This window comes from Parambassis ranga, chromosome 20 (assembly GCF_900634625.1).
Source record: "Parambassis ranga chromosome 20, fParRan2.1, whole genome shotgun sequence".
NCBI lineage: Eukaryota > Metazoa > Chordata > Actinopteri > Ambassidae > Parambassis > Parambassis ranga.
Window position 1 is genome coordinate 4,644,956 of NC_041040.1, and position 18,639 is coordinate 4,663,594.

At 44.4% G+C, this 18,639-nt stretch overlaps 1 protein-coding gene across 30 annotated transcripts in view; it reads left to right on the forward strand.

Annotated features, from left to right (window-relative positions):
• Positions 1-18,639, forward strand: part of LOC114453318 (NLR family CARD domain-containing protein 3-like) — a 444,189-nt gene that overhangs the window by 246,361 nt on the left and 179,189 nt on the right. The window lies entirely within an intron of this gene.

Sequence of the window (18,639 nt, forward strand, 5' to 3'; positions counted from 1 at the left end):
GTCTGCAGACAGCTGCAGGAGCAGAGCCTTTGACTCTGATGGTTTGTGCTGAGGACGAGAACTGATCAACAGGTTATTGATCGACTCCCTCTGTGTTTAAACACCGCCCTGCAGCAAACACTCATGGGTAATGTAGTCACTGCACTGACACAGACCTGTTTTCATCTGTTTGTTTGAACAAAGGTTCAGCCTGGCTGCACATGGATGTGACTCATGTTTCCATGTAGTGAAGGTGAAGTGACAAACTTCCTGAGCAACAAATAAACTGTCAGAAAAACCTTCTTATTGACACAGAAGCTTCTCAGTGATTCAACACATGCAGTAAAGTCATGTAAAAGCAGCCAGCACAGGAACAGTGGCGTTCACTTTCCAAGGGTGAATATAAATGAACCCTTTAAACAAGCAGCTTTACAGAGGAGCAGAGGTTCAGCTCCCTCTGATATTTGGAGTGTTTCCAGCAGCCTGAAGTAACAGCTGAGTGATGTTCAGCCTGTTATTAATAAACATGTCAGACTTATTCATGCAGAGCTAAATGAAGCAGATTTAAGGTGATCGACTAGACCAGGAGAGTCTCAGTGATCTGCACCAGACCTGACAGAACACAGGCTCTGCCTCCAGTCTGTCTGTACAGGAAGTCTAAGTGAGGTGCGTCACAGATGTAGGTGGAAGAATGGCGCCATCTATGGTGCAAATAAGGCACTGCATGGACCAGCTGACCTCTCACTGCCCTTAATCAGCACAGTGGCACTTACACATGGATGAATGACAGACCACAAACCTGAGCCTTTATAACGCCGACCTTTACAAGAACCTGTGAGGAATATGGCACCATATAGATAAACATTCTTTAACCCTCTGACCCTGGAAGCAGCAACAGTGGATTTAAAGTCTGAAGCTTTTAACCCTCTGTTCTCTGTTTTACTACTTGTGATCTGTGAATGTAGTGTTTTATTTTTCAGGATGAGATTAAAGTTAATGGAGCAGATCACCTTATAACTTCTGGGGGTGTGAGACTGACTGAAGATGGATGGTGGTGTGGAGGAAGAGGAGGGCAGAGCAGGACCACCAAGATCCACCTGTGAGTCCATGAAGAGTGACTGGTCCAAAGACAAACCTCCAGACTTCAGTGCTGAACCTGGACCCTTCAATCCATTGTAAGACCCTGCTGCTGAGTCCTGTATGTGTCTCATGTGAATCTCTTCTGTCCCTGATGTTACAGAGGTTCAGTCAGAGCTTAAAGAAGAGGACTGTTATTGAACCATCTGATCATCAGATGATCAGTCCTTCATGTGTTCAGAGAGACTTCACTGATTGATCCATGTGAACAGAAACATTTGTGTTTGCAGACACAGAGGACCAGGATCCACCTGTGAGTCTATGAAGAGTGGCCGGTCCAAAGATTATCCTCCAGACTTCAGTGCTGAACCTGGACCCTTCAGTCCAAGGTAAGAGCCCTGCTGCTGCCTCCACATGTGATCACATGATCAGTGAGGGCTGGGAGCTGAGGCTTGTTAGAAAGCCACACTGTGACTGTTTGTTGAGCTGAGTTTCATTGGAAGTTTCATATGTCCAATGTTCTTGAATGCATCATAGTGGTCCTGACGCTGTTGAAGGCATCACACCTGCTGAAGAAACTCTGTGCTGTGATGTTTCTCCAGAGGGAGATTGTAGTTTCTTTCTCACTGAGTATCTCCCTGGTTATTGCTGTGTGTAGATGCCAGAAGGTGAGATGAATGATGTCATAACCAGCCGGAGTTTGTATGCTAATATCATGTATTGTTTAGTTAAGCATTAGTTCGGCATGGGGCGTTCAGGAGGTGCAGCTGTGAGCTCCTCCCCGCCTCACAGCAGCTGCAGTCAGAGCAGAGAGGAGACCCACAGCACCCAGCATCCAGTCGTCCCGCCATGGCTTACAGATGTAAACAGCATATTTAAATGGCACAAATAAGAATAATGCTGACACCAGTAACGTTAGCTTAGCCTAGCGCAGTCAGTGGAGTTCAGTGTATCCAACTAGCATGTCACAAGTAATGGTGAACAAAACACACACTCTCTAACTGCTGATAGGACTGTGCTCACCTGTCTGTACACACACCTGTCTGTGTGTGTCTGTGTGTGTATGTGAGTACACCTGTCTGTGTGTGTGTGTGAGTACACCTGTCTGTGTGTGTATGTGAGTACACCGGGCCTCTGCGCACAGACAGCAGCATGAGGTGTAAACCTGCATGAAGGCAGAAAGCAGTAAAGACAGTAAAGCATGTACAGAAATGACATGCCTCCATGCACATAAAACAAACAACATGAAGCTATTCAGTTTGTTTAGTAATAGAACAAGGTGTTGTCTGTTCTGTAGGAAAGGTAACCTTCAATGATTCTGCTATGATCTGGCACCTTATGTAAAATAAGATAAAACTGACTTGACCTAATTAATGTTGTTATGTTGGTGAGCTAACTAGCTAAGACGCACAATCTGTGAGCCGCGTGTGAGGGGATTTGTTTGTGTTTTATGATTCATGGGACATATTTGAGTGCTGAATATATGTATTATGAGTTCTACTTTGTTGTTATTACAGACCACAGTCAATAAATCAGCCATGAACAGGACATCTGCATCCTTGGTTCTTTAACAGGAACTCAGCCACAGCTTGCCACTCTGAACCAGTTAAACTCCCAGAGACAACACAAACTCCTTTTAAGGCTTCAACATAAAAGCTCTCATTTCTTCACATGAAACCTGATTTATTATTATTTGAATCCGTTTTTATTCTCCTTCATAAAAACAAACTGCTCTTCACAAAGGTTTCTTTCTAAACAGGTTTCATCTGATTCTGTTTGGATTGATCTTCTTAGGTTTTACTCTGACTTTGGAAAGTTTGTGTTTGCAGATACAGAGGACCAGGATCCACCTGTGAGTCCATGAAGAGTGGACATTCCAGATTTAAGCCTCCAGACTTCAGTGCTGAACCTGGACCCTTCAATCCAAGGTAAGAGAGTTCCTATAGTGTCCTGATGGACAGTGATGATGTCACTGGTGCAGTTTGTCTTCATGTCCACATGATGATTCTGATGAACTCAAAGTATTCAGACCTCATTTAGAATCTGATCTGGTCTCAGCTGCACAGAGAGACTTTCACTGTGGACTCTGTGTGTTCACAGAAACCTGCAGGAAGATCTCAGTGGTTAAAGACAGCAGCTCATTCATGTTCATGACTTCCTGTTTCTCTGAGAGCGTCTGAGCTACTCGACACTTTCTGATGTTTTTATAACAACCAGAAATAATTTTACTGATGAAGACATGTCTCCACAGAAAGAGGAAGAGGAGCGACGTCTGTGAGGACGAGCAGCTGCCAAGATCAAAACGAAGACAAGGACAAGGTAAGACTGGACATGTGTCTGCTGAGGGACTCTTTTCTGAAACTGGACTTGTGGTTGTGTTGTGTTGTACAGACATGAAAGATGTCTCATTGTGGTCCTTGTCTTTCAGCAGATGTTGGTCTGCAGCAGGTTTTAGAGGAACATAAGGTCAGTCTGAGGAGGAGATGTGAACATGTGACTGAAGGAACTGATGAAACAGGAAGTGGAACCCTCCTCAACAGGGTCTACACTGAGCTCTACATCACAGAGGGACAGAGCGAAGAGGTCCAGACCCAACATGAGGTCAGGCAGCTGGAGACAGCTTCCAAGAAGAAGACCCTCCATGAGACTCCAATCAGGTGCCAGGACATCTTCAAAGCCTCAGCTGACCAACAGACAGCCATCAGAGTGGTTCTGACGAACGGCGTCGCTGGTGTTGGAAAAACCTTCTCAGTGCAGAAGTTCAGTCTGGACTGGGCCGAGGGCTCAGAGAACCAAGATGTCAGTGTGGTGGTTCTGCTTTCCTTCAGGGAGCTGAACTTGATCAGAGATGAGCAGCACAGTCTTCTGACGCTGCTCCATGTCTTCCATCCAACATTACAGAAGGTCACAGCAGAGCAGCTCGCTGCCTGTAAACCTTTGTTCATCTTTGACGGCCTGGATGAAAGCAGACTTTCTCTGGACTTCAGCAGCAGTCAGCGGCTGTCTGATGTCACACAGAAGTCATCGGTCCATGTGCTGCTCACAAACCTCATCCAGGGGAACCTGCTTCCCTCGGCTCTGGTCTGGATAACTTCCCGCCCTGCAGCAGCCAATCAGATCCCTCCTGCGTGTGTGGACAGGCTGACAGAAGTACGAGGCTTCACTGACGCCCAGAAGGAGGAGTACTTCAGGAGGAGGTTCAGTGATGAAGAGCTGTCCAGCAGAATCCTCTCCCACATCCAGACCTCCAGGAGCCTCCACATCATGTGTGCAGTCCCAGTCTTCTGCTGGATCACTGCTACAGTTCTGGAGCACATGTTGACTACAGAGCAGAGAGGAGAGCTGCCCAAGACCCTGACTGACATGTACTCACACTTCCTGCAGGTCCAGACCATCAGGAAGAAGCACAAGTACCATGAGGGACATGAGACCAGTCCTCAGGAGCTGACGGAGGCTGACAGGGAAGTTCTCCTGAAGCTGGGGAGGCTGGCCTTTGAACATCTGGAGAAAGGAAACATCATGTTCTACCAAGAAGACCTGGAGCAGTGTGGTCTGGATGTCACAGAGGCCTCGGTGTTCTCAGGAGTTTGTACACAGATCTTCAAAAGAGAGAGTGTGATCTTCCAGAAAACAGTCTACTGCTTTGTTCATCTGAGTGTTCAGGAGTTTCTGGCTGCAGTCTACATGTTCCACTGTTACACCAACAGGAATACTGAGCTGCTGAGAGGGTTCCTGGGAGAAGACTACTGGATCTCACCTCTGGATGACTTCCTTGAGAGAGTCATGAAGAAATCCCTCCAAAGTAAAAATGGCCACCTGGACCTGTTTGTTCGCTTCCTTCATGGCCTCTCTCTGCAGTCCAACCAGAGACTCTTGGGATGCCTGCTGGGTCAGACCGAGAACAGTCCAGAAGCCATGCAGAGAGCCACCAACATCCTGAAGGAGATGAACACTGATAAAATCTCTCCTGACAGAAGCATCAACATCTTCCACTGTCTGATGGAGATGAACGAGCTCTCAGTCCATCAGGAGATCCAAGAGTTCCTGCAGTCAGAGACCAGATCAGAGAAGAAACTCTCTGAGATCCACTGTTCAGCTTTGGCCTACATGCTGCAGATGTCAGAGGAGGTTCTGGAGGAGCTGGACCTGGAGAAGTACAACACAACAGACCAGGGACGACAGAGACTGATTCCAGCTGTGAGGAACTGCAGGAAGGCTCGGTGAGTCCAGATGTGATGATGATTGTGAATCAGTGTAGATTAGTGGTTCAGGTCTTCACAGATACACACTGTGTGGTTCTTCAGAGGTCCAAGTGTTCATTGGAACATGTCAGCTGTGTTTTTGTCTCAGATGTTCTTCAGCTGTGGAAACGTGGATTTTTCAGCTGTTTCTGTTTAAAGCTGTTAAATGAATGAAGAAGTTTTCTTGTTGTTTCTAATCATTGTTCCATTTAACAGATGTTCTTCTGTTTGTGTGTTTCTATACAAATCTGATCATTGTTGACATCAGTGTGTAACTGTAGCTGCAGCAGCCGCTCAGTAAAATCACTCAGAATGTGTCTCTGATGAAGACGTCCTCATGGTGACTCTGTGGACTCAGACATGGGTCAGATCTCACTGACAGACTGTGGACAGCATGGAGGCCTGAATGGAACTCCGTGTTCTCTGCCTTCATCTGCAGATTACAGCACAGATTAACAGTCTGATGAGGATTATTGTTTCATGTCAAACACAGTCAGATCAGATGAGCTGAACCACTGATGTGCAGAGCAACATGTCCAACAGGATGTGTCCAGCTGTCTTCAGATGAAGTCCATATAAAGTGTCCTCTTTCATAATAACATGTTTTCTGATGTTTCTGTCATCACAGACTTTCTGGCTGTAGACTCTCAGAGACTCACTGTGAAGTCGTGGCCTCAGCTCTGAAGTCCAACCCCTCCCATCTGACAGAACTGGACCTGAGCTTGAACAAGCTGCAGGATTCAGGAGTGGAGCAGCTGTGTTCTGGACTGCAGAGTCCTCACTGCAGACTGCAGTCTCTGAGGTCAGTTCTCTGTTATTATTTATGATCAGGTTTATGAAGAATGGAGGTCCAGTTTGTCTCTGACTGCACAGAGCACCTGTCAGGACTGACAGGCAGAACAGGGAGCACAGACAGTTTAAATGAAGGAGCATCATGGTCCTTCATATCAGCAGGTGTCTCCTCAGTCCTCGGTGGTCTGATGACAGATCAGCTCCAGTCTGGTGTTCACAGGTTCATTAAAGAGTCGTTGGTGTCAGGGATCATTCTTTCTGTCTGTGAAGAAATCTGCTGAGAATCTGACTCCAATGTTACCAGATACAGAACAAAACCCTCAGTCTGCTTCTGTGGATGGACCACTTGTAGATGTTCAATAATCTATAAGTACAATCAAAGGTTCTATAGAAACAGACATGAACATGTTTGTCTATGAAAGGACTGGATGACCTCCAACGTTTCACTGTTAGACTCAGACCAAACTGAGCTCGTTGTTTTTGGCCCAAACATCTCAGATCTAGATTGTCTGATAACATTCTCTCTCTGGACGGCATCACTTTGGCCTCCAGTCCGACTGTGAGGAACCTCGGAGTTCTCTTTCATCAGGACATGTGGTCTATCCCTCATATGAAACAGGTCTCTCAGACCACCTTCTTCCACCTCTATAATATCACTAAGATTATTGCTCCTCTCAGAGTGATGCTGAAACTACTCCATGCTTTTGTTACTTCTAGACTGGACTACTGCAGCTCACTATTGTCAGGATGTCCACATCACTGCATGAACAGCTGCAGCTGATCCAGAAGCAGCAGCTAGAGTTCTGACAGGAAGCAGCCAAAGGGATCATATCTCTGCTGTTCTAGCTTCTCTTCACTGGCTCCCAGTGGGTCAATAATACACTTCAAGATCCTTCTCTTCTCTACATGGACTAGCTCCATGATCTCTGCAGGACCTGATAGAACCATATGTTCCTAACAGAACAGTCAGATCTCAGAGTGCAGCTTTACTTGTAGTTCCTAGGATTCATCACAGTAGAATGGAGGACGAGCCTTTAGCAGCTTCCAGTTTGGGTTCAAACATGAAGGATTAATCTATCAATCAATGAAAGAGGTTTTCACAAACATCATAAGAACATGGAGGACATCATTGAAATCAATGAATTATGAATGATGGAAATTTACACAGTGGAACAAATAAGAGGATTGACAGAATAATCTGAGATTATAGAATTTATTCTGATGTTTAAAATGGTGTAAATGTCTTCATCGTCTCCATTTCTGCCTCCTCTTCCTCAGCTGTTGAGGTTTCTGTCATTCAGCTTCTTCTTCTAGCCATTTATTCTTTCTGTGACACTTTCTGCTGAAAACAGTCAGACAAAGATAACTGTCCATGTAAGAAGCTCTCTGATTGGTTGGAATGAAATGGTGAACAGTTTGTGCTCCAACATGTGTGATCTGATATTGATCCTGTAATGACAGACTGACTGAGGCCAGCAATGAGGTTATTTGAGCAACTTGCACTTTGCTTCAGTTCATTTCAGTTGTACTTGACCAAATGATTGAACAATAATCTAAATGTGATCAAACTAATGATTCTACTGGTGTTCTCATCACTGGATTTGGAATACATTTTCTACAGTGCTTGACACCTCCAGACTCAATAATGTTTGATTTATATGACTATTCCAATTCAACAAACTGTCACCAGTCACACCGAGTAGCTTTACCTCAGTGACCTGTTCTATTACAGCACCCCCCAGTCAGACCCAACACAGGTGGATCTTTACCAGAGACCTGGATCCCAACACCATACATTTACTTTTCCCTGCATTAATCACCATTTTATGTCCCTCATCCAATTTTCAATTCGTCTCAGTTCGACTTGTAAAATATTACTAAGTTCAACAGGGGTTTGTGTGGACGTATAAATAGAATCATCCTAAATTCCTAAATTCAGTCTGTTTGTTACAGAAACTGTAAAAAATGTCCTCTGATAGCTGTTAAAGTCAGTTAACCTTAAAGGCTGTTTGGACACAATAATGTTCATCTGATCATTGAAACTCATCTGATTGATTATCAATCATTTCATCTGTTATTCTTTATTCAGATTGAAGGACTGCAGGCTGTCAAAGATCAGATGTGCTTCTCTGGCCTCAGCTCTGAAGTCCAACCCCTCCCATCTGACAGAGCTGGACCTGAGTGGAAACATCAACCTGCAGGATTCAGGAGTGAAGCAGCTGTGTGGTTTTCTGCAGACTCCAGATTGCAGACTGCAGACTCTGAGGTCAGTTCTCTGTCTGATACTGTTGTAAAACTCACAGAGCTTCCATCCATAAAGCTTTGGTCCATATTGTAATACAGTAATATGAATCTTCTTATGCTGCATATGAATGAGTGTGTCGTACATGTTAGTGTACATACAGTTCAGATTATGTGTTGTTCTTCAAGGATCATGTAACCAGTCGTTTCTGCTCCTTCCAGTCAGTGAATGTCTTTTGTTATTGTGCTCACTCACTTCCTCTGGTTTACATGTCAGAGATAGTTTCTGTGCCCTGGAGCTGAGGCCTCCAAAGGCTGCACACATGACAGGAAAGAGAGCTGAACTTTACTTCCTGTCCAGTTGGGTTGGGCCATATTAAGGTATTAAGGCAGGGGTGTCCAAACTACGTCCCCGCGGTCGGATTTTCTATGGCCCGCGGCTTCTATCTTAAAATGTGTTATTTTTGGCCCGCCAGCCAAACAGAGTAAATCATACAAAATCAACAGGCAATTCTTGTTTTTGTTTTTAACTCATTGTGTAATGTTTGCATGATTCTCTGAGCAGAACATTGTCTCTCTCTGTCTGCATCATGGTGCGTCACGCGGGGCTGCAGGGCTTGGTTGTTGGTTCCAGCTACGCAGAGGGCTCCGAAGGTGCAAAACACCGGTTCAGCACTTCGACACAATTCACTACGAGACTAAACATGCTTCTGCATACAACCTGCTATCAGAGAGCGTCTGTACAAGTGAAGTTCTCCAAAACTAGGAGCCCCTCTGTGACATGGTCAAAAAGAAATAAATTGTGGCCACGAATTATGTATAACGTGCGCACGAAATATTGTTATTATTAGTTGTTGTATAGTAGCCCTATTAGAATTCATGGACGGGGTGCATGGGAGCGTGCTGCCCGGCCAGAGAGCAACCTCCCCGTGCAGCATTGAGCGTCCCTCTCTGGGGAACGTGCCGGAGTACTGGGGACTCCAGGAGCGCAGGGGAGTGGAGCGGAGCGTCCCTCTCCCTGTTCCATCGCTCCCTGCTACCCGCGCCGGGCAGCAGGGAGCGATTAGAGAAGTTAAAGCAACATGATGGAGAGGGAGGGGGACGCTCATTGCTCCCTGCTGCACGGGGAGGCTGCATCCTGACCTCGGGCCTTTTTACCGGCGGCTGGATAAAAGCAACTCTCCAGAAATGCGAACATTTGTAAACCATGAATTAGTTTGTGCCGTGTGAGCAGACTGTCTGTGATAAACTGTGATGTTTTACTGGAGCAGCAGAGCAGTCCGTCTTTGCTTGTTAACGTTCTCTGTTGTTAAACTGTCAGCTGTACAGAGACGCGGCACTTCTCTCAAACTGACTCCGTCATTCAGTACACATCTGTCGTAAGGCACGTCATCACGTTTTTACGTCTCGTTGCCATGCACTGCAAACCTGTGTAAACATTAAATTACAGACCCTTTGAGATCAGCACTAAATGACTCCCACCTGGTCTACCTGACATTTTACTGATGTCTGCTGCTCCTAAACCAGACCTGCACATATGATCAGATCTCACCTTCACAGTAGAGTCAATAACTTGTTGCTCTGTTATCACAACCACACAGTTTCTGAAAGTTTTAAATTTATGCTGTAAATTCAGATAACATGTTCTGATCTGTTCATCTGAATGCTAAGATGTTATTTTGTTTGCTGTGTAAGATGTAACATATTACAAAACAGCATACACAGTTTTTATTGTTTAAAATAATGAAAGCTGTTAAAGTCAGTTAACCTTAAAGGCTCTTTGGACACAATAATGTTCATCTGATCATTGAAACTCATCTGATTGATTATCAATCATTTCATCTGTTATTCTTTATTCAGATTGGGGAGCTGCGGTCTGTCAGAGATCAGCTGTGCTTCTCTGGCCTCAGCTCTGAAGTCCAACCCCTCCCATCTGAAACATCTGGACCTGACCCACAACCATCTGTGGTATTCAGGAGTGAAGCAGCTGTGTGGTTTTCTGCAGAGTCCAGATTGCAGACTGCAGACTCTGAGGTCAGTTCTCTGTCTGATACTGTTATATGTCTAATTTAAATCCTCACAGAGCTTCTGTTCATAAAGCTGTAAATGTACTTTTGTTCATGTTTTTGGTGCTCCTGTTTTAAATGTACTCTGCTGTCATAAAAACAAGTGTTTGTTAATATGTAGAAAATGTCCTCTGTTTAAAGTCAGTTAACCTTAAAGGCTGTTTGGACACAATAATGTTCATCTGATCATTGAAACTCATCTGATTGATTATCAATCATTTCATCTGTTATTCTTTATTCAGATTGGGGGGCTGCATTGTATCAGAGATCGACTGTGCTGCTCTGGCCTCAGCTCTGAAGTCCAACCCCTCCCATCTGACAGAGCTGGAGCTGAGTGGAACCAACCTGCAGGATTCAGGAGTGAAGCAGCTGTGTGGTTTTCTGCAGAGTCCAGATTGCAGACTGCAGACTCTGAGGTCAGTTCTCTGTCTGATACTGTTGTAAAACTCACAGAGCTTCCATCCATGAAGCTTTGGTCCATATTGTAATACAGTAATATGAATCTTCTTATGCTGCATATGAATGAGTGTGTCGTACATGTTAGTGTACATACAGTTCAGATTATGTGTTGTTCTTCAAGGATCATGTAACCAGTCGTTTCTGCTCCTTCCAGTCAGTGAATGTCTTTTGTTATTGTGCTCACTCACTTCCTCTGGTTTACATGTCAGAGATAGTTTCTGTGCACTGGAGCTGAGGCCTCCAAAGGCTGCACACATGACAGGAAAGAGAGCTGAGCTTTACTCCCTGTCCAGTAGGGTTGGGCGGTATTAAGGTATTAAGGTATACCGGCGGGGCACACAGGTAGCGACAGTATCATTTTTAATACCATTAATAAAAAAGTGCAATCCACTTATATAAAAAATAGGATCAAATATTAAACATATTTTATTTGATGCCTTGTGTGGTTGAATCTTCAGTTTTTCTTCAGTAGTATAATGTATTTTACTTTTGGAGACATTTGATAAAGTTCATGAACATGACGTGAGAGAGAGAGAGAGAGAGAAAGAGCTATGAGGAAGACAGTGAACACAGATATTACCCGACAAAGATGGCTACCTGTTCCAGGCAGTTTATAATGCACTTTACCTGCAGTGAATTGTAGGCTACAGCCGCTGTTTTGATGGGGCTCTGTGCAGACACCCCCCTCTCTATGCAGGCACAGTGGAGACGGGACCAGGCAAGCACTCAGGAAGGTTTAGCTGAAACCGCTCGACCCTACTGTCCAACATGATCCTGCTTCATGCACTCAGACACAGAGTCCCCTGTTAGCCAGAGCTAAGACTGGTTTCTGTTCTTGACCTAAATCCAGTCTAGTTTAGTAAGATCCCCATTAACTGCTGCCAAAGCAGTAGCTCTTCTTCCTGGGGTCTGTAGACTTCAAAACAGTGTTCTTATAACATACTGGTGTTCTCATCACTGGATGTGGAATACATTTTCTACAGTGCTTGACACCTCCAGACTCAATAATGTCTGATTTATATGACTATTCCAATTCAACAAACTGTCACCAGTCACACCGAGTAGCTTTACCTCAGTGACCTGTTCTATTACAGCACCCCCCAGTCAGACCCAACACAGGTGGATCTTTACCAGAGACCTGGATCCCAACACCATACATTTACTTTTCCCTGCATTAATCACCATTTTATGTCCCTCATCCAATTTTCAATTCGTCTCAGTTCGACTTGTAAAATATTACTAAGTTCAACAGGGGTTTGTGTGGACGTATAAATAGAATCATCCTAAATTCCTAAATTCAGTCTTTTTGTTACAGAAACTGTAAAAAATGTCCTCTGATAGCTGTTAAAGTCAGTTAACCTTAAAGGCTGTTTGGACACAATAATGTTCATCTGATCATTGAAACTCATCTGATTGATTATCAATCATTTCATCTGTTATTCTTTATTCAGATTGGAGAACTGCAGTCTGTCAGAGATCAGCTGTGCTTCTCTGGCCTCAGCTCTGAAGTCCAACCCCTCCCATCTGACAGAGCTGGACCTGAGTGGAAACATCAACCTGCAGTATTCAGGAGTGGAGCAGCTGTGTGGTTTTCTGCAGAGTCCAGATTGCAGACTGCAGACTCTGAGGTCAGTTCTCTGTCTGATACTGTTGTAAAACTCACAGAGCTTCCATCCATAAAGCTTTGGTCCATATTGTAATACAGTAATATGAATCTTCTTATGCTGCATATGAATGAGTGTGTCGTACATGTTAGTGTACATACAGTTCAGATTATGTGTTGTTCTTCAAGGATCATGTAACCAGTCGTTTCTGCTCCTTCCAGTCAGTGAATGTCTTTTGTTATTGTGCTCACTCACTTCCTCTGGTTTACATGTCAGAGATAGTTTCTGTGCCCTGGAGCTGAGGCCTCCAAAGGCTGCACACATGACAGGAAAGAGAGCTGAACTTTACTTCCTGTCCAGTTGGGTTGGGCCGTATTAAGGTATTAAGGCAGGGCTGTCCAAACTACGTCCCCGCGGTCGGATTTTCTATGGCCCGCGGCTTCTATCTTAATATGTGTTATTTTTGGCCCGCCAGCCAAACAGAGTAAATCATACAAAATCAACAGGCAATTCTTGTTTTTGTTTTTAACTCATTGTGTAATGTTTGCATGATTCTCTGAGCAGAACATTGTCTCTCTCTGTCTGCTTCGTGGTGCGTCACGCGGTGCTGCAGGGCTTGGTTGTTGGTTCCAGCTACGCAGAGGGCTCCGAAGGTGCAAAACACCGGTTCAGCACTTCAACACAATTCACCACGAGACTAAACATGCTTCTGCATACAACCTGCTATCAGAGAGCGTCTGTACAAGTGAAGTTCTCCAAAACTAGGAGCCCCTCTGTGACATGGTCAAAAAGAAATAAATTGTGGCCACGAATTATGTATAACGTGCGCACGAAATATTTTTATTATTAGTTGTTGTATAGTAGCCCTATTAGAATTCATGGACGGGGTGCATGGGAGCGTGCTGCCCGGCCAGAGAGCAACCTCCCCGTGCAGCAATGAGCGTCCCTCTCTGGGGAACGTGCCGGAGTACTTCGGGGCTTAGAGAAGTTAAAGCAACATGATGGAGAGGGAGGGGGACGCTCATTGCTCCCTGCTGCACGGGGAGGCTGCATCCTGACCTCGGGCCTTTTTACCGGCGGCTGGATAAAAGCAACTCTCCAGAAATGCGAACATTTGTAAACCATGAATTAGTTTGTGTCATGTGAGCAGACTGTCTGTGATAAACTGTGATGTTTTACTGGAGCAGCAGAGCAGTCCGTCTTTGCTTGTTAACGTTCTCTGTTGTTAAACTGTCAGCTGTACAGAGACGCGGCACTTCTCCCAAAAAGACTCCGTCATTCAGTACGCATCTGTCGTAAGGCACGTCATCACGTTTTTACGTCTCGTTGCCATGCACTGCAAACCTGTGTAAACATTAAATTACAGACCCTTTGAGATCAGCACTAAATGACTCCCACCTGGTCTACCTGACATTTTACTGATGTCTGCTCCTAAACCAGACCTGCCACATATGATCAGATCTCACCTTCACAGTAGAGTCAATAACTTGTTGCTCTGTTATCACAACCACACAGTTTCTGAATGTTTTAAATTTATGCTGTAAATTCAGATAACATGTTCTGATCTGTTCATCTGAATGCTAAGATGTTATTTTGTTTGCTGTGTAAGATGTAACATATTACAAAACAGCATACACAGTTTTTATTGTTTAAAATAATGAAAGCTGTTAAAGTCAGTTAACCTTAAAGGCTCTTTGGACACAATAATGTTCATCTGATCATTGAAACTCATCTGATTGATTATCAATCATTTCATCTGTTATTCTTTATTCAGATTGGGGAGCTGCAGGCTGTCAGACATCAGCTGTGCTTCTCTGGCCTCAGCTCTGAAGTCCAACCCCTCCCATCTGACACATCTGGACCTGAGTGGAAACAACCTGCAGGATTCAGGAGTGGAGCAGCTGTGTGGTTTTCTGCAGAGTCCAGATTGCAGACTGCAGACTCTGGGGTCAGTTCTCTGTCTGATACTGTTATATGTCTAATTTAAATCCTCACAGAGCTTCTGTTCATAAAGCTGTAAATGTTCTTTTGTTCATGTTTTTGGTGCTCCTGTTTTAAATGTACTCTGCTGTCATAAAAACAAGTGTTTGTTAATATGTAGAAAATGTCCTCTGTTTTTAAAGTCAGTTAACCTTAAAGGCTGTTTGGACACAATAATGTTCATCTGATCATTGAAACTCATCTGATTGATTATCAATCATTTCATCTGATATTCTTTATTCAGATTGAGGAACTGCAGTCTGTCAGAGATCAGCTGTGCTTCTCTGACCTCAGCTCTGAAGTCCAACCCCTCCCATCTGACAGAGCTGGAGCTGAGTGGAAACAAGCTCCAGGATTCAGGAGTGAAGCAGCTGTGTGGTTTTCTGCAGAGTCCAGATTGCAGACTGCAGACTCTGAGGTCAGTTCTCTGTCTGATACTGTTGTAAAACTCACAGAGCTTCCATCCATAAAGCTTTGGTCCATATTGTAATACAGTAATATGAATCTTCTTATGCTGCATATGAATGAGTGTGTCGTACATGTTAGTGTACATACAGTTCAGATTATGTGTTGTTCTTCAAGGATCATGTAACCAGTCGTTTCTGCTCCTTCCAGTCAGTGAATGTCTTTTGTTATTGTGCTCACTCACTTCCTCTGGTTTACATGTCAGAGATAGTTTCTGTGCACTGGAGCTGAGGCCTCCAAAGGCTGCACACATGACAGGAAAGAGAGCTGAACTTTACTTCCTGTCCAGTAGGGTTGGGCCATATTAAGGTATTAAGGCAGGGGTGTCCAAACTACGTCCCCGCGGTCGGATTTTCTATGGCCCGCGGCTTCTATCTTAATATGTGTTATTTTTGGCCCGCCAGCCAAACAGAGTAAATCATACAAAATCAACAGGCAATTCTTGTTTTTGTTTTTAACTCATTGTGTAATGTTTGCATGATTCTCCGAGCAGAACATTGTCTCTCTCTGTCTGCATCGTGGTGCGTCACGCGGTGCTGCAGGGCTTGGTTGTTGGTTCCAGCTACGCAGAGGGCTCCGAAGGTGCAAAACACCGGTTCAGCACTTCGACACAATTCACTACGAGACTAAACATGCTTCTGCATACAACCTGCTATCAGAGAGCGTCTGTACAAGTGAAGTTCTCCAAAACTAGGAGCCCCTCTGTGACATGGTCAAAAAGAAATAAATTGTGGCCACGAATTATGTATAACGTGCGCACGAAATATTTTTATTATTAGTTGTAGTATAGTAGCCCTATTAGAATTCATGGACGGGGTGCATGGGAGCGTGCTGCCCGGACAGAGAGCAACCTCCCCGTGCAGCAATGAGCGTCCCTCTCTGGGGAATGTGCCGGAGTACTGGGGGGCTTAGAGAAGTTAAAGCAACATGATGGAGAGGGAGGGGGACGCTCATTGCTCCCTGCTGCACGGGGAGGCTGCGTCCTGACCTCGGGCCTTTTTACCGGCAGCTGGATAAAAGCAACTCTCCAGAAATGCGAACATTTGTAAACCATGAATTAGTTTGTGCCGTGTGAGCAGACTGTCTGTGATAAACTGTGATGTTTTACTGGAGCAGCAGAGCAGTCCGTCTTTGCTTGTTAACGTTCTCTGTTGTTAAACTGTCAGCTGTACAGAGACGCGGCACTTCTCTCAAAAAGACTCCGTCATTCAGTACGCATCTGTCGTAAGGCACGTCATCACGTTTTTACGTCTCGTTGCCATGCACTGCAAACCTGTGTAAACATTAAATTACAGACCCTTTGAGATCAGCACTAAATGACTCCCACCTGGTCTACCTGACATTTTACTGATGTCTGCTGCTCCTAAACCAGACCTGCCACATATGATCAGATCTCACCTTCACAGTAGAGTCAATAACTTGTTGCTCTGTTATCACAACCACACAGTTTCTGAAAGTTTTAAATTTATGCTGTAAATTCAGATAACATGTTCTGATCTGTTCATCTGAATGCTAAGATGTTATTTTGTTTGCTGTGTAAGATGTAACATATTACAAAACAGCATACACAGTTTTTATTGTTTAAAATAATGACATCATGGACTGTTGGCCCTCGGAGAGTTTCGCATTATTGAATCTGGCCCTCCCCGAAAAAAGTTTGGCCACCCCTGCATTAAGGTATACCAGCGGGGCACACAGGTAGTGATGGTATCATTTTTAATACGAGAGAGAGAGAGAGTTTATAATGCACTTTACCTGCAGTGAATTGTAGGCTACAGCAGCTGTTTTGATGGGGCTCTGTGCAGACACCCCCCCTCTCTATGCAGGCACAGTGGAGACGGGACCAGGCAAGCACTCAGGAAGATTTAGCTGAAACCGCCCGACCCTACTGTCCAACATGATCCTGCTTCATGCACTCAGACACAGAGTCCCCTGTTAGCCAGAGCTAAGACTGGTTTCTGTTCTTGACCTAAATCCAGTCTAGTTTAGTAAGATCCCCATTAACTGCTGCCAAAGCAGTAGCTCTTCTTCCTGGGGTCTGTAGACTTCAAAAAGTATTCTTAACATAAAACAATACGTTATACAGACAAAATGGAGTGCACACATTCCTACATGACAGTACAGCAACGTACTAAAAACTAAAACAGTGAAACAGCAGCTCTACATTATTCCTTATCACAGTTACAGTTATGCTACTATAGGGTTCATAAGTTCCATAGTTTTTCCCTTCAACCATTCAACAGTCTGCTGTAAAGTATTTTTGTCATTTTTGTAATAACAGTTTTTCTAATAAAGTTAATAACAGAATAATGAATCCTACCGTTTCCACTTAGCCAAACTAGCTGGTATTCAGTTCTCTAACACTAGTCCTGAAAGGGCAGCTTAAAACTACACCAGCTGCTTTATTTGAGCAACTTGCACTTTGCTTCAGTTCATTTCAGTTGTACTTGACCAAATGATTGAACAATAATCTAAATGTGATCAAACTAATGATTCTACTGGTGTTCTCATCACTGGATTTGGAATACATTTTCTACAGTGCTTGACACCTCCAGACTCAATAATGTTTGATTTATATGACTATTCCAATTCAACAAACTGTCACCAGTCACACCGAGTAGCTTTACCTCAGTGACCTGTTCTATTACAGCACCCCCCAGTCAGACCCAACACAGGTGGATCTTTACCAGAGACCTGGATCCCAACACCATACATTTACTTTTCCCTGCATTAATCACCATTTTATGTCCCTCATCCAATTTTCAATTCGTCTCAGTTCGACTTGTAAAATATTACTAAGTTCAACAGGGGTTTGTGTGGACGTATAAATAGAATCATCCTAAATTCCTAAATTCAGTCTTTTTGTTACAGAAACTGTAAAAAATGTCCTCTGATAGCTGTTAAAGTCAGTTAACCTTAAAGGCTGTTTGGACACAATAATGTTCATCTGATCATTGAAACTCATCTGATTGATTATCAATCATTTCATCTGTTATGAAGCAGCTGCTGGATCTTGTGCAGAGTCCAGACTGCAGCCTGCAGACTGTGAGGTCAGTAGAGGGGTGGAGTCAGTCTGTGCTGCTTTCAGCTGTTTTGTCCTAAACACAGTCAGTATCACAGATCCAGTGTTTCCTGTGAAGCTGCTGCCTTCTGATTGGCTGCTTTCCTCAGTGATGCTGTGAGAATGGTGACCTCCATGTCTCTCTGTCAGAGACAGATGAGATGTCCATCAGCAAACAGAGACTCTGTCTTTAAATGGGACAGCAGGACGTCCTCAGTAAAGTCTGTGTTGATGACTCAGCAGTCTGTCTCCACTGTGAGTGAAACCTGCAGAGGACACAGACTTGATGCTAAAAGTCTGAAGCTCTGTGAGCTCGGAGCTCAGTGTGTTCACTCCAACACGTTAACATGAGAGCTGGAAGGAAGCAGCTGCTGCACTGCTGCTCTGAACAGGACTGAAGTCCTGCTGCTCTGAACAGGACTGAAGTCCTGCTGCTCTTTATACTGGATGATGCTGCTGATGGAGGGAGTCTCTGTCAACACTCACTCACCTCCACACTCATTCTCTCTACAGGTTATGAAGAGGACGGAGTGTGTCCTGATAATCCACACAGGGAGATCATCATCATCATCACCATCCTCCTCAGATGGTCTCTGGCAGCAGTCAGACTGTGTCTCAGTAAAGGTGGAGCTCTCTCTGCTCCGTCAGTCTGACAGCTCGTCTTCCCTGAACTG